Below are 26057 nucleotides of genomic sequence, written 5' to 3' on the forward strand. Positions count from 1 at the left end.
AACGAATTGGAGTCAGAGCAGCAAATTTGGATCGATGCACATTATTTGTGGCACAAAACTGATTGAATTTCACGATATATAATTGTTGATAATTTGTTTTTTTTTGTCGTTGGTTCGATTTCCAATCTGGTGAAGTTCACTGGGTGAAGATCATTAATCATTTCCATTCAATTATAGTTGTAATTAGAGACGACAGCACTTGTTCCAGTTGAAAAGGCATGCGGTTAGAAATATTATCGACAAATATTCCTTTTGACATCTAATATTTTTATTTTTGTAATTTTTTCAGCATGACTAAAAATCCTAGTCACATTTTTCTGGAACAGAGAATGCTATTTCTGATTATTCAAGTTTTTATCTGTCATAATCATAAAATAGAGATTCTATTTTCTTTAATAATAAACTGCTTCCACAGCCAAGCTCCAATTAAAACTCTGCTTCCTCAGGATATGGATTTCCGACCAATCCAATTACATAGACTGATTCGTATAAAGCTGGTTGATTCGAATTCAAGTGTATAGCACGTAGATTAGATATCGGTGTGCATTGTCGTGAACGGATCAAAGCAGGGTGATGCACTGTCGACTTTATTATTGTATTTTAAATGGTAATAGCTACATGCCTAATGATAGACAACCCGCAAACATTGGCCATTCGTTCCACTGTAATTCTTCTTCTTCTATGCAATTCGAACGATGCAGTCTATATACGTATATACGGCCAACCAACGACGACCAAATGCATTATGTCCTCGTTCATTCATTCATTTATCAACATTCTGACGTAGCAGGCGTCATAGCTGCCTAATATTGAAAATCACAAGCAGTGTAGGCGCAGCAAAAGTTTCACGAATTACCTACATTCTTTTACACTACTTAACTATGAAGATAAGACATATTGAAACTAGTACGCTACAATACTTGGTTTGAAGCGACCACTCTCCAGCCTCGGTCACGTCCATTGCTCGCCAGATTATACTTCACCTTCACCGATCAGTAATGAACACCAACTTTTCAGGGCTGTTATCCAGTGTTCCTGCAATATGTCCTGCCCATGGTATCTTTCCAAATTTGGGACCTTCTGGATGCTGGATTTGCCGTAGAGTGCATGGAGTTCGTAATTCGTCCTTTGCTGCCACACATAATTTGTTTGCACATCGCTGAAGATCGTTCAGATTAATCCTGGCTATTTCTCGAGAAAACTTGTGAGCTCAAGATTTCCTTAGTTTTGTCGGAGTTTTTTTCTTCAAAATTTCATCTAGGAGGTTTCCCGAATTTGCTTTAAAAGTTCCTTCCAGAACTTATCGACTTTCCTCCTGGGATTTCTAACAGTTCTTACTGGAATTTCTGCATAGGTTTTTCAAGAGTTGTTTACAAAGAGTTCTGCTAAGAACCCTAAGAAAATTCAATCAGGGATTTTTCTTAACGATTCTCCCGGAAAGTTCTTTACATTTGTTTCATAGAACTTTTCGGGTTCATCTAAGAATAGCTCGCTGGATTTCTCTGGAAGCTCCTCCGGAAATTTTTCTAAAAGTTCTCCCGAAATACTCCCGGAATTCCTAAACGGACCCCTTGAAACACCATTGAGGCCCCCCTAAAGGCCCCCTGAGATCCCTGGAGCTCCATGAAACCCCATGAAACGCCCCTGGGACCTTCTACCGTCTGGTACCCCTTGGAATTCTTTGGGACCCCGTTGAGAACCTCTGGAACTTTCATGCAACTCATGAGACTCTTTCCCCCCCCACCTCTAGAATCTCACTGCCCAATTAACCAGAAGTTTTGCCCGTGTAGCTGCCGGCTTAGAATAGCACTACGGACCACCTGTTCCGGGGGTAAAAGTCCACCAAACAGGTAACCCCAATCCAAGGTGTCAGGCGACCCGTGCTGAGGGATGAATGGTTGAGGGGGTTTAAAAGATGCTCGATCTTTAACGGAGCCCGTAGCGTGAGTAGATCGCCTTTTTGGGTTGCGTTACGGTGATAGATCTACCAAACCGAAATCTAGTGTCGTCCTATTTTTCAATTTTGGAATATGTGTTCTGGTAATTCAAGGAATTATAGTATTTAGCAGTCTTGTGCATTATCACCATCATAACACAAAAAAGCCGCAACATCAACATTGCCCTTCTTCCTCCATCAACGCAACAGCCGACCGTCTCTATGTTGCTAACGAACACATTCGAGACGAACGCATTGATACGGTGGCAGCCGCCGCCCCGCTCTTTCTCTGCACATCTCCTGAGCAGCCGAACGCTTGTTAACCGTCGTTTCGAGGCAGAGCTATGTCACTCACTGCTGGGTGACTCTCATCTGAAAGGGCCAGGATGAAGATCAATTTGTTTAGTAGTATTGCATGGCGTAGCAAACACAAACATAGCTCGCCCTATGAATAGAATGCAAGGCGTAGAACAAAAACTCGCTTCGGTGTTTCATCGTGTGGTTCGAAAACAAGAGACGATCGCTGCTGCTGGATGTGGTTGACTCTGCATTGAACGAGGGTTGGCTTGAGTGGCTTTTGCGTGAATCGATTATGTTTTGATGGACTGCGTTTGTCGTATGAAGTGATGGTTAAAGCGAATGTCGTTCGACATTAACCATCATGAAACTGCACAACCCTGGTATTTAGTCCTTACTACTGGTGTTTTGGTGACTTCCAGTTTTTGAATAAAACTGAGTTTACCAACTTTACTTTGCATATAGTTAAAAACCTCACCATCTGAGGCTAAACTCAATGCAAAGGAAATCAAATTGTGTTAGGGATCCATGTATGTACTAACTCTTCGAAGACTGGAAAGTGCTAGTACGCAAGGAACATACTAGAATCCTTATTACTGAACACATGTTCCATTTTTGGAATAATATTGCTGCTAATGTTAAAACCCGGGTCCTAAACTTCCTACTGGGGAGAATTTAGCAGTAAAACAAGGGTGATGCTAGATTTCCGATGCATGGCCAATATCAGTACTCTTGTTTTGTTTTCTAAGAAAACAAAACAAAAACTGTATCAAAATCGATACTTTATTGCCCCTTAATGGCAATTGAGTAATGCGACATGCACTACACTAAGGATACGGGTAATGTCACAATAGATCTAAAAACTGGTCGCAGTGACAAATCCGAACAGGAATAAAAAAAAACCAGAAGTTTAGATAAGAGAGTACTTTATGAGCCAAGTTGTTTGTTGGATGATGCTCTTAAGCCTTCTAAGCAGTTTCATTTTCAAGTAATTTCGGAACTTCTAAGTTCACATAACGAAGCTTGATAGCCTCTTAAGCAGCTTCTGTTAATTGCTTGTATTCCGTGAAACACAAGGTTCTCGCACAAGCTACATTTTATTTTATTTTATTTATTGTCGTTATTGAATTCGTACACCGTTACAATTATAAGAATCCTTTATTATAATGGTTGCTTAGACCTATCATCAAACCCTATTCGTCTCACAAAATGCCTTTTTAAGTATATCATCTACTCATATGTACTTTATCACGATTGTGGCTTTGGAGTAGAGTGTAGGGCTCTCACGCACCGGCTTTCGGTTCAAAGACAGCAGCTTCCAAGCTGCTTAAGAGGCTAACAATGAGCCCTGCCGAAACTTGTGTGTGAAGTTTCAGCAAAGCTCATTGTTAGCTTCTTAAGCAGCCATTCGGAACTTTAACTGAACTTTGTGGAACTTGAAAGTGCATTTCATCATGGGAAGCGGAACTTCTGGTTACTTGGGTGAACTCCTCTAAGGCCTGCTGAGACCCCCTGAAGAGCCCCTATAAACCAAATGAGACGACCCTGAGACCCCTTTAAACTCCTCTGAAACCACAGGGTACCCCTAGAATATCCCTGGGACTCCATGAAACGCCCTCGACATATCCTGGTATGCTCCGGAGACCATCTGGAACTTCCACGGAGCCCCCTGAGACCCATTGATGCGTCACTGAGTCCCCATGGAACCCCCTAAACCACCTAAGACGACCCTGAGACTCGCATAAACGCCCATGAGTTCCCATATGACTCCCTGAAACCCTACGGGATCCTTCGAACGCCACTGAGATCTCCTGGTACCCCCTTGAAACCCCCTGAAACCACCATAAATACCCATGAGACTGTTTGAAGCATTCCTAAGCTTCCCTGAAATGCTCTGAGATCACTTGGAGTGCCCCTGAAAACACGTTAGATCCCCTTGGAAGATTCTGAAAACCTCCCGAAACTCCCTGATATGACCTGGAGATACCTTCAAACGTCCCTGAGACCTCCTGATACTCCATACAACCCCATGTGACCGTCTTGAAATGTCCATGAAATTTCCTGGTACCCCCCAAAACCCCCTGATATCCTCTGTAGTTTCCTTGGAATTCCATGAGAGCCTCCTGGAACGCTCCTAAAACGAGATGAACTAGCTGAGGGTTGAAAATCTTGATAACAAAGAAAAATAATAATAATAACGCTCCTAAAACCCCCTAGTGCCTAGACAGAACCGTCTTCTACATCAACAACAAAAAAGTGAAAGCCTACTCTTTCCTCGATCCACTAAACAACATTCCCATGGTCACCGCACCCTTCGTCTCTCCGGAACCAACAAGAAGGCATTGCTTCAGAGAGGGGCTAGTACATATCGCACCCTCAAGGTTAGCTGTGCAGCCTGCAGCAACGATCATCCTGGTACCCCTTACAACTCCTTGAAACACCCCTCAGGCCCCTTGAAGCGATTTCCTTAGACGACCTGAAATGTTTCTGCAACCCCATTTGATTCTTTGGAAGGTCTCTGAAACCCCTCTGAAACGCCATTAAGGCCTCCAGGTGCCCCTCTGAAACCCGTTGGGGCCACCTTAAACGCACCTGAGATCTCCTGGTACCACCCCCTGAAATCCCTTGGGACCGACTGAAACGCCTCTGCAACCTCCCTCTGCTCTTCCCTAAAAACCCCCTGAATCACCTTCCTCTTCTTTTGAGCTCTCTGGAATCTTTCTGCAAACTCTTTTCCCCCATCTCAAGTGCCCATGAACAGGACCTGCTCTCGTAAACTTAGGAATCCCATATAGCATGGGACAATTATGCGTAGGGGGGCAGACTTTCCTCCAATAATTCTCCAGGAATTACTTACGTGCAATTACGTATTCCGCAAAAAAAAAACATCTTGAAAATCTGGGTGAGAACTCCGGAGTATATATAAAATTATTACCAAAACATTCCGGAAGAAACTCCGAAAGAATCTCAAGTGGAAATTTAAGAGATAAAGCATGAGAACCTTTAGGAAACATCCCGGAAGAAACTTTAGACGAATGCTTTCGACAGTTTCTTGAAGAAGTTAAAGGTGGAACTGCGGGAGAAATTCCGTAAAGTACTCTGAGAGCAATATCGGCAAAACCTGTGGAAGATATTCTGGAATTGACTCTTGCAGAAAACTCAGGTGAGACTACTGAAGAGGAACTTTAGAAAGCGTTATGCTTTTATAGGAAGTATCTTGGGAAGAACTACGGAAGGAATCGCGGAATTCAAAAGGTATCCCGGAAGAAACTCTAGCAAATATGTAATGAAATTTTTTGGGAAAAGTTTCGGGAGAAACCCTAGAAAGAGAACCTGCGAGATCCCCGTCAAAAACACAATGTCTAATCGGTCAGAATCCAGGAATGTTGAAAGTTTCTCAAGGAGGTACCCAAGAAAAGTGTTGGTAGGTATTCGTATGAATTTCAGGAAGGTAGTCAGAAATACTCAGAATTCCGTAAAAAATACGGAAAGAAATGGAGTGAACCTGATGTGATGGTTAAAGAACGTGACTATCACGCCGAGGAACTGGGATCGAATCCCACTCTTGATAAACTCACGAAATGTGAGTTCTTCCTTCGGAAGAGAAGTAAAGCGTGGTTCCCGAGATGAACTAGCCTAGGACTAATAATCTCGTTAATACAAATAAAAAAAAATACGGAAAGAGTTTTAGGGAATTCAGGAAGGCATTCCAAGGGCCCCCGTAGCCACTGCTGTAATGGCGTGGGTATTCAGCATGACCATGCTGAGAGTGACGGTCGATCCAGGAACTTATCGTAATTGAAATTTTCTTGACGTTCTTTGGTTTAGAGTATCAGCGTGTCTGTCATACGATATATGCACACATGCAAACAGTCGTTCACAAAGGAAGCTTTCAGCTAACAACTGAGGAACCCAACTAACAATCGCCTGCCACAAACAAGCATGCATGCTGAATTGTTGCTTTATAATAGTAATTATAGCTAAAATTAAAATTATGTTGTACACATTACTGTATTGAACTACAATGTATTGAAGTACTGTAATTGAAAAAGTAGCCAATGTTCAACTTTTCGCATTGGTATTTACAATGATAATTCAAAACACTTGTCAAGCGTTCAATAAGATTTTTATTCGACTCGCAGTAATTCCTTTACAGCATAGTTCAAGAAGACTTTTTTCTGCTTCTTGTTAAGCTCATGTAAAAGACGAGCTCGGTGGTCTAGTGGCTTCCGCTTCTGAATCATATGCAGAAGGTCCTGGGTTCAATCTCTGGATCGTCCCTTTCCTCCTACTTTCTCTCTCTCTCTCTCTCTCTCTCTCTCTCTCTCTCTCTCTCTCTCTCTCTCTCTCTCTCTCTCTCTCTCTCTCTCTCTCTCTCTCTCTCTCTCTCTCTCTCTCTCTCTCTCTCTCTCTCTCTCTCTCTCTCTCTCTCTCTCTCTCTCTCTCTCTCTCTCTCTCTCCTTCCCCATTGACCGGCAAACTGGCGCAGCTGGTGCCATTGTCGCCTAAAAATACAAGACAACCAACGCTCACACACTAAAGATGTCTGTTAGTCCCAAGCAACTATCTCATTGGTTCCTTGTGTGAGTGTAGCTGATCTGGCGATACTGGAGTAGCAACTGCGGGCGGTTAATCAAGCTCAAGCTCAAGCTTCTTGTTAAGTTCATGTAAAAAGCGCACAAGTCAAGTAAGCGCTTTCGTTTCATCATACTTTGACTCAGAGTATACACAGTTAGAAAAAATCACCGACTTCGGTAATGTTTTACCGAATTCTCAACCGCTGAGCGTTCGGTAATGGATTTCTAACGAAATTCTGTAAAAAATTAACAAATTTCGGTAAAATGTATGATGAAAAGCACGTGGTTTTTACTGAACAACAGCTGAATTAATCTATTGTTCAGTCGTTAACCATAATGTTGTGCTAATTCACCACTGGCGCAGATAGGAAGGCATGCTGCTGGCAATCGACGGGTCTCGAGCTCGAAACTGGATTTAGGTAAATTTATGTGTATTTATTATTTCACAATATTTATTCACAGCATTAAGATTCACAGCATTAAGATCCAATCATAAGAAGAGCTCATGGAAAACCATGGGTAATAGCAGACTTTGTCCCAGTGAGGACATCACGCCAAGAAAAAAAGGCATCCCGAAAGGTTACCACTCAATTCCTTTCGACGTGTGAAATTTATTCTAATCTGGCATCACTGCCCTCTCTGCTTCTTAACAGTCCCAATCGCGTGCAATTTACGTAAAAGCTTATCGAATTTGTTTTATCGGATTCCACTGTCCGGCTGTAGATATCCTCGTCTAACCCGAAAGAGAATGGTTCGCATGCTTGCGAGAAGTACGGTGCACTTCGCCAGAAATAAACAAGCATCTAATGGAATTAATTAAATAAAAAATTAAAGCAATTTGTTGCAGAGTTTTTTCTTGTCGATGTGAACATTTTTTTCTCTCCACTCCGGAATCGTTTCTCGTCGTGTGCTTGTGCTGCTTGGATGCCCTCAAGTCAACTGGCTGGATGCTGCTGCTGCTGCTGCTGCTACGTCAACTACCGTGCGGAGAAGGCAGAGCGCGCGTGGTAAGGATGCTAGCTGTTTCCGGTTTTCTTTGTTCTGGGTGCACCGTGCGATAGGAATGAGCATTAGAGTGGCCCAAAGTGGGGAAAATGTTGGATGTTGAACCTTAGTTCGCTGAATTGGAAGTTCATAGTAATCGATAATCCAGAAATGGTTTGAAAAGTCGTTGCTCTCCCTTCCAATTTTACATCACTATAAACATTCTATCAAATATTTTACGCTTACACACTAAGATCAGCTCGGTATTTTTCCCATCTTTTTACTGAGTTCTCAACAGCAGATTTAACTCGGTACGCTCGGTTATTTATTTTGCGGATATTCTGTAAATGAGTTACCGAGCTCAGCTTACAAACTGTCAAAAGTTACTGAAGCACGGTAAATATCGTTACTGGTGAACGGTAAATACGATTACCGAGTGTACCGAAATAAATCTGCTGTTGAAAACTCAGTTAAAAGATGGAAAAAATACTGAACTCGGTGAAAAAATTACTGAGCTGGAACATCTGAATCTTAGTGTGTACGTATCAGCAATTCGCAAAGTGTGCAGCATTATCTAAGCCTAGCAAACGTCAATCCCCCGAACCAACTTGTACATCTCCTAAAAAAAACTTGAGCTTGAGCAGACATAGTCCACGGTCTGCCGTGGGCAAGCGATTGCATCATCACTTCGTTCTCTTTCTTCACATAGTACAATCTGACGTGGCAAGCGTCATTTCAGCCTAAAAATAGAAGATCAACGACCTTAGAAGTTATGTCAGTACCTAGTACTTTGTGCCTAGCTGAAGCTCAAGCTGGTGGTAGCATTTCTTGAGCACCAACTAAGTTCAAATTTGATGAAGTTTATGTTGGGCACTAAAACATTAAGCTAGTTAAGTTTAAAACTCCAAGTTTTTCACTTCTTGAGCATGGACCACTCTAATGGACATCTAGAGAGAGGGAAAGCCGGAACGGGCCGGGCCGAGAGATCTTGGCGGAGCACACCGGTTGAGAAGACATAAGCTTTGTTTTCTACCGGCCGTGTCTGTCTGTCGTCGACGCTCGCTTTTTCCGAAGGCGAACAAGCAAGCGCGAACCGCGAAAAGAAATTATCTCTGCACTCGCCGGTATTTTGCTGTTTGTTTTGTGCTTTCTTTTAACTAAGAAGGAGACCACGGCACGGCGAGGCTGACCTACGCTGAATGATTTATTTTTCATGGCCAATGTGGCGGAGACGCGGAATTATCAAATTAAATGGAACAGAACAATTAAAGGAAAAAGCATAATTTTTTAAATGAAATTATTTTCCGGACAGACAGACAGAACGTGGGAAGGAGAGTAGCAACTCTCGGTCAAGTAAATGACCCGAAGTAATAAATCGTTTTCGCAGACGGGTGATTTGTAGAAACTTGGCGTCGTTACAAATGGTCTTCCGATTTCGGGAGCAAAGTTCGTTTCTGAACAAGGATCATTCTGTAGGAAATTAAATGTTTAAATCTTTGCAAATTTGATAGGCTAAAATATAAACGACTCATAAGAAAGTGATCATTCGTCATAAATAATTCCAAAAGTCCCAGTAAAGAAACAGGGGTGTAAGCAGTAATAAATAACAAAAGTTCCATAAACAAATTGAAAAGTGCATAAATAAATTAAAAGTTTCCATAAATAATTGATTTTTGAGCAATTAAAAACGTCAAAAATGCAATGAATAATTCAACTGTTGCAATAAAAAAAGCCAATTTTCCCACCAAAAAACTTCGAATTTTCCATAAATAAATCCGATTTTTCCATAATAAATTAGAAAATTCACAATAAAAAAATATCGAAAAAGCAATAAATAATTCAAAAAGTGCAATAACAAAAAAATAAATTATCAATAAATGTCAAAAAACGAGCAATAAACGTAAATACATTTAGAGCCAAAAATTATATAGACCATGTGGCGAAGCCGCATAAAGGATTGATGAACTGAGGCGGCAGAAGGCAGCCGAAGTTTCCGATATCCGATGCACCGCAACTGCATCGATTCGGTTCTAGGCAAACCACAGATTCAAGAATTTGCCCGGTATAATGCAAACATAGATGTTATCCCTTTTTTTAGGTCCGACGAGCGATAGCGAGCTCGGACAGCAAGCAATTGCTCGGTAAATTGCAATCATAGTTACGCAAGCTTTTCAGTCGATTCAGTCATATAAGTGCGATTCAGCATTTCACTGTCTCATACTTTTCTGCATTTGTTTTTCATGGGTAATTTCGTCATTTTTTATTGCATTTTTTGAATTTTTTATTGCTTTTTCGATATCTTTTTATTGTGAATTTTCTAATTTATTATGGAAAAATCGGATTTATTTATGGAAAATTTGAAGTTATTTGGTGGGAAAATTGGCTTTTTTTATTGCAACAGTTGATTTATTCATTGCATTTTTGACGTTTTTAATTGCTCAAAAATCAATTATTTATGGAAACTTTTGATTTATTTATGCATTTTTCTATTTGTTTATGGAACTTTTGTTATTTATTACTGCTTACACCCCTGTTTCTTCACTGGGACTTTTCGAATTATTTATGGGAAATTTTGTATTTATTATGGAACGTTTAATTGTCTGCCAATTTGATACCTTGGCAATGCATCTATCGAAACACCTATTTTCATACACACAACCCACAATGTATCGTCATGTTTCTCCACATAACAGCAAAAATCAAATTCTAACAAATTGGCCCAAAAGTTCTATCATAATTAAATGCAACAATAGCTAAGCAACTCGATCTGGAAACCTGGTGTATGTTGCAAATGTAAGCTTTTAATTAATGAACTTCAAATGCTCGTTATCGGCCGAGCACTATCGAAACTGCCTGCGCCATCATCGGATTCGGAGCAAGTATCATGACAATGAAGCACTAGCAGTACCAGCCTCTGGCGAATGCATTAAAATATGTTCATCAAAATATGTGTATACATATTCCAAACACGACGAGAGATAGAGTGAAGTTGTGTACCGACGACTTCCGTTAGCATTTGCTTGACAAGGGTTGCATCGACATCGCCATCATCATCATCATCATCATCATCATCATCATTGTCAACGTCATCACTATCACTACAAGTGGTTTTCGGTTGTGCGTACACACATCACCAGACATAAACTTGTCTGTTCAGTAAGTGTGCGTTCGATACAGTACACGTTGAATTTGGAACACTTGACATTTTCTAAACCGCACTTTTAACGTCTATCCGTTAAAAAAAATGTCTTTATCGGCCTTCAGAGCCCACGGTCAAAAACATGAATGTTTTGGACGAATTCTTGGAAAGATTCCAGAAGAGCTTTCAAAATAACTCCTGGCATAATTCTCTGAGCTTTTCTAAGACAAATTTTCTGAGCAATTGTTATAGTTCTTGGAAGAATCTTCTCAAAAATTCACGGAGAATTAAGGTTGAAGGATTCGTCATTGACATGATCGTCATCATTGAAATTTCGAAAGCAGTTTTCTCGGTCAAAACTGACATTTTCGCTGCGAAAAATTATTCACTGTTTCGTGGGTGGAAAATGGAGTGCACATTTTCAATGCAAACATTAAAGTTTTGAAGGAGAAAACTGCTTACGTATTTTCAACGATGACGATCATGTCAATGACGAATTCTTTAACCTTAAATGAATCGGAGAATTATAAGCGTAGTTCAACCGGAAATGTATGAATTTTACAAAAAAAAAATACCATGTAGAAAATTTTAGTGTAATCTACAGGAATTTCATCAGAAATTTCATCAGAAGAAATAGGTAGTAATGTCTCCAATTTGCCTAGTGGTTATTGCTATTTATGGACCGTGGCAGTCGGGTCAATTTTCTCGAATCCCTGGGCATGGAGTATCATCCCAAGTTCCACACACGGTTACAAAACAGTCACGGCAGCGCATGCGAGAGTTGTAAAGAAGTCACTGTGACTTACTGCGCACTACTGGGTGTTGCTTGGGATTGTGCTTGCTTCACAATAAACAAATTCATGCAATGACAGGCAAAGAAACCCCTTCAATTAATTGATTGTTGAAGTGCTCCAACGGGAATGTAAAGCTATGAAGAAGAAACAGAAGAATAAGAAGAGGTAGTAACAATCCTTAACCCTTATGTGGCCGACAGGGTATCCGGGTACCCAGCACCCATTTAAAAAGCACGGTGTAGAAAAAAGCAAAAAGTTTGTCGGACACATAACGGTTAAAGAGCTTTCGACGTAATTCTTGAATCCAGAAAATTGCAACGATTCGTGATTTATTTTCAAAGCACTCAAACCCCCTTTTTTGCATGTTATTTTTATGCACTTTCAATACATGCACCTTTTTTATGCCCTACATAAAAAGAGGAATGCTACTTAAAACCAATATTGTGCATAAGAAGCTTTTAAGGCGACGGCGGCCAGGGGGTGTTTAAAGGGGAGAGAAAAGGGAAGTTACAGGAGCAGTTCAGGGGTCTCAAGGAGTTTCAGTGGGGTACAATGCTGTCATGGTAAAATCAGAGCTGGTTACTCTAGATTTCCAAGTCTCAGCGCTCCATACACTGGTAAGCCCCGATAGGAATAACTTTAATATAATACTTTATTAAAAACTATTTCACGGAAACCATTTCATAAAAAAAACCTTTTTATGTGTTATTGCTGAATGGGCATTTTTGCAGATGTTTCTTCTATCAATAATGAATAAGTATTATTCTAAAGATTATCCCAAAAATTCTTCTAGAATTTATTCCTTCCCCTGTACTGCTCAAGAATTCTTTGCATGATTTCCTCCAGAGATACGGACAGAAATTTCTTTATGGATTCTTTCAAGGGCTATTCCAATTTTCCCGGTTTTATTTATAAAAAGAAGATTACTGCAGGATTTGGAAGCATTATTCAAACAAAAAATCCACCAATGTTCGCTTCAGTACACCTATAAAATGCATTCCTGCAATGCAATTCTTTGAAAATTTCTCCAGGGATTCCTTCAGAGATTATTTTCTGAACTCGTAGGAAATTTCCTTGGTTTTTCTTCAGAAGTTTATCAAGAAATTTCTCAAACGATTAATTTGAAAACTAACCCGCTAGTCCTTCAGAATTTTCTTTTGTGACTTCTTCAGCGATTGTTTAGAAAATTCTTCCAAGAATTACCACGGAAATTTGTGCTTGTATTTTTACAAACATTTCTGTTACAATCTCCCATAGGAATATTATCAGAATCCTGCCGAAAATTTCTCAAAAAATTTCTCTAGAAATTACTCCAAGTTTTTCCCAAGAAGCTCCTCCAAAGTTTCTGCAAAACTACAATTCAGGAGAACAGAGATTTGAAAATTATATCAGAGATTCAATCCAAACTCCTTTAGGGTTTTCCTTTAGAAACGCTGAACTTTTTTCCAGGAACGCTTTCAGGAATTGTTGTTGGAATTTCTTCAGAGTTTTCTTCAGAACTTATTTCATATTTTCAGAGATTCCTTTAGGCAGTTATCGGGAATTTCCTTTTGACAATCTCAAAAGCTTCTGAAAGTTCCTCCAGAGGTTTCTCTAGAAGTTCCTCTAGGTTTTCATCCAGGGATTGCTTGTGGTTTATTCAGATCTTACTTCACCGATGCTTTCCAAAAAAAAAAAAATCCGGTGATGTTTCAGAAATTTCTCCAAAGATTCTCTTAGCCATGCTTGTAGTAATTACGCCAAAATCTATTCCGTGTCAAACCAACAGAGGGTTCTCCCATTTTTCCCGAAATTCTTTTTTAAAAATTCTTTAAAAAATCTTTCTCTTTTTTAGAATTCATCCATTAGTTATCTTACTTTCCAAGATGTTTTTTTTTTGGTTTTGTAGGATTTCCTTGGAAAATGGCTCCTTTAAGATTTGTTCTTCAGGAATTTTTATTCCTGAAGAAATTCTGTAAAAAATTCGTCTACGAGTTTCCAAAGATATCTCCAGAAGTTTTTCTATGGCTTTATCTAGAAGGTTTCTAAAGGAGTTTCTTCGGATACTTTCCCAAAAAAAAATTGTCCTGAAATCGCACCAGAAAATTTTCAAGAATATCCTTCAAAAATCTCCAAAGCTATAACAAGGAGTTTTCTTTTCAGAAGGGAGTTCTTCAGATAACCATCCATGGGTTTCTTTAGAATTTCCTTCAGAGATTCATCCAAGAATTCTTCCATGGAAATTTTATGCAAATTCTGAAGAACTTCCACAAAAATCCCTGAAGGTATATTTGAAGAAATCCTGTAATAAAATTACTATTTCTAAAAAATCTTAAGAAATCCGTGGAGAAATTGCTGGACAAATTGTGATCTTTTGATTTTCTGAAGGAATCGCTGTATGTATTCCTGAAGCAATATTTGGACATATGTTTGAATGAATTGCTGTAGAAATACTTGAAATACTAGAAGCTCATCCACTTTGATCCCTTGAAAAAATCCTTGATTCCTCGGAAGAAATTCTTAGAGTTATCCTTATAAAGGAAATTCCATAAAAATATCTGAACTAAATTATGATGGATTATCTCTATAAACTCGGGGAGGTATCTCTGAAGAAGTTCCTGCATGACTTTCTGGATGAATCACTGTAGAAGTTCTTGGAAACATTCTGGCGGAAATTTTCAATGGAATTCATTGAGCAATCCCTTAACAAATCTTTGGTGAACTTCCTGAAAAAAATACCTGTATGAATTTCTGAATTAATCTCAGGAAGATTTTCGATAAAACCACTGGAAGAATTCATGAAACAATCTTTGAAAGAATTTCTTATTAAAACATTAAAGAGATTAAAAGAAATCTTCTAAGGGTTTCTTAAACGAATTCCTAGAGTTTCAGGAGGAGAAAGAGGCGGTGGAGGAGGAGGATCTCGTGGAAATCTACATAATGGAGCAAATTTGAAAGCAATCAATTGGATGGATGGAATTTTTGGAAAAATGTATGGAGGTATCATATAAAAAAAATCTGAAGAAATCTCCGGGAAAATTTCTTAAGGAATATCTGGAGAAATTACCTAAGAACACTTCAGAACAAATCAAAAAGGTGTGTGTGGAAGATTTTCTAAAGAAATACGTGGAGAAATGTCTCTTGATTTTCAAAAAAAAAATCTGAGATTGACCCATAGAACTCCTCTGGATGTAATTCTAAAGGAAATTCTGTAGCAATCTTTAATGAAATCCATGACAGGTGTTCTGAAAATAACTTTCGCAAAAAATCCGTAGAAGGCTTTGTGAATAAATTTTTAAAAGATTTTAAGGGAAATTTATCTAGTAGTTCTTTTCTTAATTTCTCGGGTAATCTTCAGTGCTGGTTACTCAAAATTTCTAAATATCAGCGTCCCTATACCGGAGCGTCCCTATACCAAGAAAAATGATTCCTTTTTAATGAGTTTATCATGCATTCTTCTGAAAGTTTCTAAAAAATTAGCCTGGATTACCTCCAGAGACACCGTCAGAAATTCCTTCGGGGATTCTATCATGACAAATCAATCATTTTTCACGAAAGTTCACAAAAAGAAGAAGATCGCAGGTTTTCTTAGAAGGGTTTCAGTAATAAAAAAAAAAAAAAAAAAAAAAAAGACACGGACAACGTCTTCAGCTTATGGCTGTACAGACTGTTTTAAACTTAACACTAGACAACGGACAAACGGAGCATGCACCAGTGGAAACGGGGAAGAAACTATTCTCACGAAAAGTTTCAACACCCGAAGCGGGAATCGAACCCTCACCTCATAGCATGGTGCGATTATATGCTTGGTGACCCTAACCGCACGGCTACGAGGCTCCACCAAGTGCATATAAAGATTTCTCTAAGTATCCCTTCAGAACGCATCCTTGCCCCTGTCTGTTTTTAAACGTTTCTTCTATGGAATTCTCCATAGATTACTTCAGGAATTCTCCCAGAAAGTTTCCTTTGGGACTTTTTCAGGAGTTTATCAAGACATTTTTGCTGGTCCATAGGTTTCCTCAGAAATGATTCCGCATTTTCTCCTAGGACTCCTTAAGGGATACTATGGGAAATACCTTCAATGTTTGCTACAACAGTTCCTGCTTGTACTACTTCATGTATTTCTTCAAATCTTCCTGAAGCAATTTCTCCAGTAATATTGTAAGATTCCAGAAGTTTATCTCTGGGATTCATCCGAAAATATAGAAATTCTTCCAGGAATTTCTCCATAAAATTTCTTTTATAAAAATTCAATTCTGCGAAAGTTTTTCACAAAGATTCGGAGATTCTTTCAGGAATTTCCTTTTCGGTTTTCCTTTACAATTTCAGATTTTTTTTTAACTTTCCAAAAACATTGCTTGATTTTCTCCTGAGGTTCCTTCAGGTATTATTTTTTTTATTGATTTTTTTCGGGCACTGATTTGGAAATTCTTCTAGCATATTCTCAAGCAATTCTTCTTGAAGTTTTTCCAGGGTTTCTCCAAAAGTTGCTCCAGGCATTGCTTTGGATGTGTTTCTAACTTCCTTCAGAGATTCTTTCAGAAGTTTTTTTTATTGGAACTGTCTCTCAACTATTCTAGCAGCAATTACTCCAGAATCTATTCTACAACCTGGATTTTTTTTTTCGAGAAATTTTTCAATGAATACCTGCAGAACGTTCTCCAGGTATTTTTTTTTGTTTTTTTCCTCGATTTTTTGTTATTTCTGCAGGATTTCCTTCACATTTGTTCAGATAATTTTATCATCATTCGAAAACATCATGTTAACCCGCTGTTTCATCTTGCCCCGGTGTACCTTACGAATCTCCCCAGCATTTATACACGATTTTTTTTGCTGAGAACTGCTTCAGAGCTATCTCCAGGAGTTCTTCCAAGGGTTCATTTAGAAAACCCTCCAGGTATCCCTCAAAAATTTATTCCAGTACCTTAGTATGCAATTTCTCTAAGACGAGATCCCTTGGTTCGGACCAGAGTTAATCCTCACAAGATCAAATTGATTTCTTCGGACACGTTGTTGAGCACTCCCTTATTAAGGCACCCTTCTGTTGACCCATAACTTGAAAAAGTTTTGAACTAGCGTGAGTTTAAGAACACTCAAATAAAGAGAAAAATTGTAAGATATTTGTAGGAGATTACTTCAGTAGCTCCTCACGAAATTTTCCAGGAATCCCTCCAGAAATTTCTCAAGTATTTTCCTCGTAGAATTACTTGCAGAGCTCTTCCAGAATTTCCTAATGTTTTTTTCCTGGGCATAAAGGGAGTATCCTAAAGTGTTTGTTCACGTATTCTCCTAGGCATCCAGGTATTTCTCACAAGATAGCTTCAGAAATTGATTTAGGTATTTTTGTCTCCAGGAAATTACTTCTAGGATATTACAAAGGTACAAAGGTATCTCCAGAAGTTTTCTATGGGATTTCTCGAATCGATTCTCACTCTAGGGATTTCTTAGAAATTCCTCCGGAGTTTTTGAAGAAATACCTATTCAATTTGTAAATGAATTGTAGATGAAAACTCTTGCTGAAATTCCTGAACTCTACCGAAAAACTCTACCGAATCGCGAAACTGAAGGAGCACGGGAAAGTACAACTGTCTCGTTAGAGCGCACGACGAGGAATGAAAGTGTGAAAACTTGTTATTAGATGGTTCGAAATGTTGCTAATCGACAAATTGAGAGATACAATTTGAGAAAAAATCGCGTTCTGGTGGGATTCGAACTGACGACTCCGTATTCGCTACACCGGCGTTTTAAGGTGAATATATGACGCCGCCACACCTCAAATTTTCGAGAGCACAAATCTGAAGATCCGTAAGTCGGTTTGCGCAGAAAAGTTGATCGATTGGTTGCCCGCTGGTCACAGAACAAGTAATGATTCTAATTGTGAAAAATTTATCCCTTTACAATTGGCTTAAATATTGGCTTAAATTGGCGGATAAATTATGAGCGCGGTCTCTGTTTTATGGGAGAATGTATGTGTAAGAGCATCTGTTATCTATGTATGTGGTGAGGTGGTGTTTGGATTTGTTGCTGTTGATCATATGTTGGTTGCTGGTTGTCGGGGTTGGATGTGGTGGGGTGCTGTGATGAGGGTGGGTTTGTTTGGGTTCTCTTCATTTGCTTCGCCGCTATTGTTTGTAGGAGTCCGCAGTGGATAGTGTTGATTCATTGTACGTCGGTGCGGTGGTTTACTGTGCCGGGGGAATTGAGATGTGGAAGCATTCTAGGTAATGATTCTGCGGAATAGAAAGCCAAACTGACTCCGAAGCCACACCATGAACACGAATTAGTATGCGTCGAGAGCTTTGCACGGTCGTACGCTTTGACGACCAACTGCACCGATGCGACGCAAGTAAGGGTACAATTATACACATTGTTCGTTACTGTTTTTTTACCAGATTTGCTGGTAGGTATGCCTGTCAGTCCAGTTTTATCCGCTTGTACTTGCAATTAGAATGCACGAAATGCTGAACTCCTGAAGGAATCCCCGTAGAAACTCTAGTAGAAACACTTTCTTCGAAAAATTCTCATTGAATTTCAAGAGATAACCAAGCAGAACTGTACAAGATATTCTGGAGGAAATCCTGAAAGAACTACTTGGGGAATCCTGAAATAGTTCTGAAGAAGCCTCAACTGATTGTTTAAAAAAAGTCCTTGATATTTCCTACAACATCCCAAAGGAAACTTTTATAGAAATCCGTGATAGAATATCTCAAAGAATTGATTTGAGTTTGATCATTCCAGGAAGAACATCATTCCTTAAGGTTTCCTTCTAAGTGATGGAACTGTCATATGCGTAGCTTTTGCGTTACCTTTAGGAAATCATTAGCAATCCTTCTAAAAAATCATTCAGTTAATAATTTTAAATTTAGTTCGGAAAATGTCTTGGCATTTCTTTTGTAACGTATTTAAAAATTCTTAAAACCATTTATTTTGGGAATTTGTCAGGTAATTTTTCTAGGGATTCCTTCAACAATTTAGCGTATTCATTGAGAAGTTCTCTTGGAATTTCTCCAAAAATCCTTTCGTTATTACTGTCGGCCATTGTTTAAGAAATTGTTGTCACTATTTCTTTGGAAAGTTGAGAATTCCTGATAGAAAAAAAAAACAGAAAAAATTTCATAACGGAATTGCTGCAGTTTTCAAAGGAATTGCCGAAGAAATTATCATAGAAATATTCAAAAATATTTTCAAACAAAAATAAACAATCTGCCTTAGAAATGTATAAAAGAGTTACATTAAAAACTGCTCAAGAGTTCACCAAGAAATGTTCTAATAAAAGCCATTGATATTAAAAAATACGAAAGCATTTCCAATAAAAAAAAATCCGGGTAGCTTCCCAAACAAGGTGGAGATGCAATTTCTGAAGGAGTTACCGAACTTTTTTCCGGAGAAAGGATTTTCGAGGCACTTAGAATATCAACAAATAAATTCCAAAGGGAATTGCTGATACTGAAAATAGAAGAGTTGCTGAAGAAATTTTCAATGAAATCATCGAATTCACGAAATAAACAATTCCGATGGAATTTTCAAAGAATATACCTTAAAGGATTCCCAAAAAATATTGCATTGGAAATTTCGAAACGAATGGCTGAAAAGTATTATAAATAAATTCTAAAAAAAAAAATCCTACGAAATTTTCTAAAGGAATTGTTTGTAGGATTGCCAAAAGAATTTCGAATAAATTTTCCTTAAAATTTTCGGAGTAAAACTAAAACATAAATAAGCAATAAATAAAACCAGTGTTTTACCTTGTAGTTCCACTCGCTTATGCTTATCTCTTGACATACATGCGTATTTCGACTACCACTTGTTATGTTCCTCGGTGTCAGTTATCCAGAGTGCAGAGAAGGGAATTTTTGAAATATTTCGCTCTGTCAATTATTATTAAAATCACAGCAAATAGGGTAGGTAAACATTTTCTACGTTATATGCGCTAATTCCTGTCACATCAGACTGACAATTACCCTATCATTGCAGATATTCCGACCTTTTCCAATGCCTCATAATATTGAAACAAAAAGATGTAGACTATCGATAAACAGCCTCTTTAACACTGAAATAGAATAATTACACCCAATTTCACGGCTCAATTTCACTCCACTTGAAACTTTACAATTTTTCTCGTTTTTCGTACGACGAAGGCAACTGCAAACAATAAGCAACTAACGGAAATGTTATACTTCAAATATTCTGTAGAATGTAGCACTCTCATCACTTTTTTAACGTCGGTAAAATGTAAACAACAAGTCTTCTTCGTCCAGGGAGGACGCAGGTCAATGTGTGCGTGAATTTTCTGCATACGAAACATCGTATTTCACAACCACAGTAAGTGATTTCTTCGTAACTCAGTGAATTGAATTCAGGTTGTGCCCAAAATAAACGTGAACTAAACGGAAACATAAATCAAGGGACAATTATTCAATCGTGTTATTTCAAGCAAACTGTAGTTTTTTTTAAACATGTTTTACATGATTTGAAAGCTTATTTATAAATAAGAAGCATAAATTGGCCATGAGGCGAAGTTAAAGAATAAATTCGATCATATGCTTATAACGGGAATTAGGTAAAAACCCTTCATTGTTGAAATATCGAAATCACAACTGAAAATTATGTCTTCGCCGTTACATTATTTGTACCTGCAATTCTTCATAAAATCATAGGATTCAAATTTTTCCGTGTCCAGTTCTTGCTGTCCGGCTGACCGACTGACTGACCGACCACCCATTATGCCGATGATGGATGATAGCTACTCAACTTGACTGCTCTCGTTGGCACAATTAATTGATTGAAATTACCCACTCGATCGTTTGTTAATAAATTGATTTTCTGGGAGGGTGATACACTGCGCGATGGTTTTCCATCACGTCTATCATTCCCCGCCTGCACACACCACAAGCATCCTTCCATCACTCAGAGCAGCGTGATCGGCGTGGCGTGGTGTGGCAAGCAAGATGGAGTGTGCTGCTTACTTACGGAGAACCCATTTTAGCAATTGGGTAGTCGACGACGACGTATTGCGATAGCTTTTCTACCCTGCTGATGGACGGATGGAAGAACGAGGAAGCGGAAGTGCTTTCAGTAATCACCGGCGCGAGTGCGGTGGCAGGTTATCAACACTTTCATCAAATCGACCTCCATCCCTGGCAGGAGCAGCAGCAGCATCAGCAGCAAGCGAACGTGGAGTGGATCTCGTTACAAACGTCAATGCCATATCATCCCGATCCCGACGCGAAGGCTTGGAATATGTACGTACCCCGATATACCATTCCGGGCACGTTCAGTTTGCGGAGGCTGAACGGTTGCGCTGCTGTCTTTCGCGTCCTGCGTTGCGCCCGGGAAGGTGTTTTGCAGTAAAGCAGTAGCAAGCACGAAGCTGACGATGGCGACGACGACGGTGTCCTTCGCGCCAACAACTGGCTGGTTGTTATGCTTACGTCGCTCTGCTGGACTCACGTTTTCTAGCGGGTCTGATTGTTGGCTGGTTGGTGAGAAGAAAGGTAGGGTAAAGGGGTATAATGCGCCCCACCGGGGCAAAACGCCCCTCTTCATTTTCTAGCGATTCAAGCGCTTTTCACATGTGTGATCGATTAGAAATCACAAATATTGAAGAATTATTGCCATCAAGCTGGTCCGTTAGTGGATTGGTACAGAAAAGCAATAAAAATATCAAAAAGTCTGAAATCGAGGCTTTTGGCGTAATATTTTACCTCTTGTGAGCTGATTTCATTGTAAACGAAGCTAGTTCTGTTCGCTTGTGTTACTTTGCAACTTTTATGCAGTTAAGCACTTGTTGAAAGACCCTCCTAGGATAAGCATGTGGTGGAATTATCCCATGGGACAGTTTTATCACGGGGCTGGACGTTTTCTTTTGATGGGGCGTATTGCCCCGTTTGTTTTGAAAATGCAAATTTTGGAACGTTTTCGAAAAACGTTTCAAAGCTTCCATAGCCACCTCTCCAAAGGCAAAGTTCGCATGCAACACTTCACTAACTTTAGTAACAACGATTTGCATTGAACAATAGTTTGAATAAGGCGCCAGTTTCAGATATATTGCCATTTCTGCTTAGGGGGGGCATATTATACCTGTTTACCCTAGTTATCAGCAAGCAGTGTGCGTGCCAGTTCCACATGACCAACACTGCGAGTGGCTTTCACACGGAACTAGCTGCTAACAGCTGAGTCGTGAGATTAATTTGGAATTTGTTGATTTCGCTATCAAGGAGTCTGTTTGCCTAATGGTGATGTGACCGATATGGCTGAGATGCTGTTTGTAATGTTGATAGATGTTGTGGATTCCGATTTCTGTATTTCTAGCATTTATATTGGAAAGCGAAAGAGAAACTTAGATATCTTATAATTTTGACTCATAGCTGCGACGATCTTATTGAAACAATTGAAACGGTCTATCTTCTAAGATCACTATCTTCTTTTGGTCTTTGAATTGGCATCTAAGCCGAAAGAGAGATGGATTTGTGAAAATGGAGTGTTCATGGTATGGCTTCGGAGTCTGTTTGGCTTTCTATTTCGCAGAATCATTTCCTGTTCTGTGGCTTAGTTGGTTAAAGCGTCGGTCTAACGAATACGGAGTCGTGGTTTAGAATCCCACCAAAATGCGATTTTTTTTACAAATTACATCTTTCAATTTGTCAATTAGTAACATTCTATGCCATTACAAGTTTTTCCTTATGTGGGTTACATGACGTTTTAGGAATGTTTAGGTGGCGTTTAGGGGATTTCAGGGGGTTTCAGGATGTTTCGGGAAGGGTTTAAAGGGGTTTCAGAGCATTTCAGGGAGTTTCTAGGAGTTACATGACGTTTCAGATGCATTTCAAAGATTTCAGAGGATTTCAGTTGTGTTACGTGGGGTCCGACGGATTTTAGGGGGATTTCGGAGGCATTTCAGGAAGTTTCAGATGATTTTCGACGGGCTGCAGAGTTGTTACAAATGCGTTGTAGAGGTGTTTCTAGGGTTTTTGGATGGTCTCAGGTACGTTACAGGGGGTCTGATGGGATTTCAGGAAGATCTGAAAAAAAAAATCAGTGGGTTCCGCCTAGAAATGTCCATTGAAAACCCACTTGAAACATCCGCGAACCCCGTGAAACTTCATAAAAACCTTTGAAATGCATCTGAAACCTCCATTAAACCTCTTGAAATACATACCCTGAAACGCATTGCAACACTCTGGAACGCCTCCAAACGCCCCTGAAGCATCATACTCTCTTAAACCCACTTGAAACATCCCTGAAATGTCCTGTAACCCCTTGACACGCCATAAAACGCATTGAAACGCCCCTCAAAGCCCACCTGAAACATCCTGGCACCTCCAGAAGTCCCTGAAACCTCATTAAGCGCATCTGAACCATCCATGTAACCCCTTAAACACCATTGAAACTCCCTAAAAGTGCCCTGAATCCCCTGGAACCCTATGGAACTTCTTTAAAACGCCTCCACTTCTTCAAATGTCTTGTAACGCATTGAAAGGCCCCCAAAAGCCTTCTTGAACAATCCGAAACCTCCTGAAATCCCCTCAAATGACTCTGAAACCTTCCTAAAATGTTTTGTAATCTCTTAAAGCGCTCTTAATAGCTCCCCTAAACATCCTAGAATCCCATGAAATCTATAATCTTTCTTTCACATCTACCGTGTTTTGACTTTTGACAAAGTGTACTGAGCTGGGACCCCACAGTATTTGACAAAGTGTACTGAGCTGGGACCCCACAGTATTTCAGGCGGAAATATATGCAATATTAGTATGCATGTTATTATGCCTGAGGAGAAATTATAGGTTTGCAAAAATATGTATTTTCTCTGACAGCCAAGCGGCACTTGTAACTCAAAGCTAGTGTGGGAATGCATTCTAGCTTTGAAAAACTTATCCATACGCAATCGAGTCTACCTATATTGGATCCCAGGACATACGGGTCTAGTGGGAAACGAGATTGCTGATGAGCTAGCCAGGAATGGATCTAATGAAAGGTTCATTGGCCCTGAGCCCTTTTGCGGGATCTCAGACTGCTCTGTAAAAATGGAACTGAACAAATATATGGTCAGTCAAATCACATCAAACTGGAATGCACTTCCCCATACGAGCCAATCCAAAAGGCTCATAACGATTAACCCCAAGAAAACCCAACAACTATTAGGTCTCAACAAAAGGGATCTCAACATCTACACCGGTCTAATAACTGGACACTGCCCCTGCAGATATGTACCATCTACAAAGATCGGAGCAATCCAAACCCCAAATTGTCGCTTCTGTGACGAGGAGAGGGAAACATCAGAACACATCCTCTGCTATTGCAGTGCACTCACCCAACGTCGGTTCAAAGTTCTCAGCAAGCCCTTTTTAGGGCCTGCTGACATATGGATCTTATCTCCCAAGGACGTGGTTGGCTTCATAAAGCTAGTCTCGCCAGAATGGAGGAGTCACATACTGTAACTCAGGATCTCTATTCATCAATAATAGATAGTCTTGAGTTCAGTCAATACCAAGGTATCTCAGTGACAAATACAGGGGATGGCCAAAATGTTTGGGATAGGCAACTTTTTTTCTCCCACAAGAAAAATCAACATGCTATAACTTTTCATAAAGTGCATCAAAAAATCTCAAATTGTGACTGTCAACATATTATATGTGCATCATTGGTACAAATTTGGGCTCGGTTGATTAATTTTTCGCGAAGTAAGAACCGTTCGGGTAAAACACTATTTTTAGACAACACATTTTTGAGCTGTCATACCTCGGAAACCAGTGCACCGAATTGAATGAATTTTTTAATGTTTATCAACAATATCAATACGACGTTATAAAATGTAATATTTTCTCACGGCGAATTAAGTTATACCGGGTTGAAATTTTTGCCCATATAGAGAAAAATAAGTCAAATTTACAATACCACACAAAAATTACTAAATGTGTTCTTCCTTCAATCTAAATAGGCTCTAATATATCTGATTAGAGATAACTTGAGAACAGAAGTGAAAAATCTTTGGATACCAACTCTAAAATTTATTGACATTGATGTAAAAAAATTACATTTTTTCGTGAAATTCCAAAAAGTGTCATTCCATGATAACTTTTTTCAATGTTTAAACAGTACTTATGTTTTAATTGTTTGTGAAGCATTTACATATTGTTGGTGTACGTTCAAAATGTCATTCAATTCGGTTCTCTGGTTTTCGAGATATGACAGCTCAAAAATTAGTTGTCTAAAAATAGTGTTTTACCCGAACGGTTCTCACTTCGCGAAAAATTATTCAATCGAGCCCAAATTTGTACCAATCATGCACATATAATAGGTTGACAAACAGTCAAAATTTGAGATTTTTTTAAAGCACTCTATTAAAAGTTATAGCATGTTGAACTTTTTTGTGGGAGAAAAAAAAGTTGCCTATCCCAAACATTTTGGCCATCCCCTGTATGTGTTGTCCCTTGTCGAATGTTAGCAATATTCAGTCTGTAGAGGCCGCAACGTAAAAGACGGTGTAATTGTCTCTTTTTTTATTTTGTGGACTCATTCATGTGAGAATTTTCAATGGAATCCCATGTGGAATCCCCAGAAAATTTCCTCAACAAATCTCTGGTGCGCTTCCTAAAGAAATATCTGAACGAATTTCTGAAGGAAAACCTGGAAAAATTTTCTGAAGAAACCACTGGAAGAGTTTATTAAAAAAATCTTTAAAAAAATTTCTATAGTATTCCTTGTAGCATCTCATGAAGAAATTTCCGATGAATTCTATAATGAATCCCATGAATACTTTCTTTAGCAATTCCTGGTGGAGTTTCAGAAGGAACCCATAGAAATCTGCCTAAGTGAATTTTTGGAACAACTCATATGCGAATATCTGAAGGAACCTCTTAAGAAATTTCTAGAAAAATCTCTTTACAAATTTCTGATAAAAAAAATCACCTTGGTAGAAATAAGACCGAATTCCTGGAGAAGTTTCTGAAGAAATCCATGAACTAAGTTCGGAAATAAATCCATAGAAGATTTCCTTCGACTTGGAGTCTTTGGACAAATTTATGGAGGAATCTCCAGGGAAATTAGTAAACGATACTTTGCGAAGAATTTCTCTAGGACTCTCTGAAAGATTTTCTGTGAAGTTTGTGGAAGTTTTTTTTTACTGAAATTCTTGTACAAATTGCTAGAACAACTTTTGGTTTTCTCAAAGAATCGCTGAAAACATTTCTGACATCCGTGGATTATTTCCTCGTATGGATTTCCGAAAAAAATCTAAGGAAGTTTTTCTCGGTAAATTTTTGAAGAAATTTCCGAAAGATCCTCCAACGAGAGTTCGGAATGAAAGTCTGAAGCGATCTGTGGGGGGTGTTCCAAAAAAAAAGTTACATTGC

At 39.0% G+C, this 26057-nt stretch overlaps 1 protein-coding gene across 5 annotated transcripts in view; it reads right to left on the reverse strand.

The window, feature by feature from the left end:
- The window catches only part of LOC109418168 (neural-cadherin), an 800840-nt gene that overhangs the window by 338428 nt on the left and 436355 nt on the right, over positions 1 to 26057 (reverse strand). The window lies entirely within an intron of this gene.

This window comes from Aedes albopictus, chromosome 2 (genome assembly GCF_035046485.1).
Source record: "Aedes albopictus strain Foshan chromosome 2, AalbF5, whole genome shotgun sequence".
In the NCBI taxonomy this organism is placed as follows: Eukaryota; Metazoa; Arthropoda; class Insecta; order Diptera; family Culicidae; genus Aedes; species Aedes albopictus.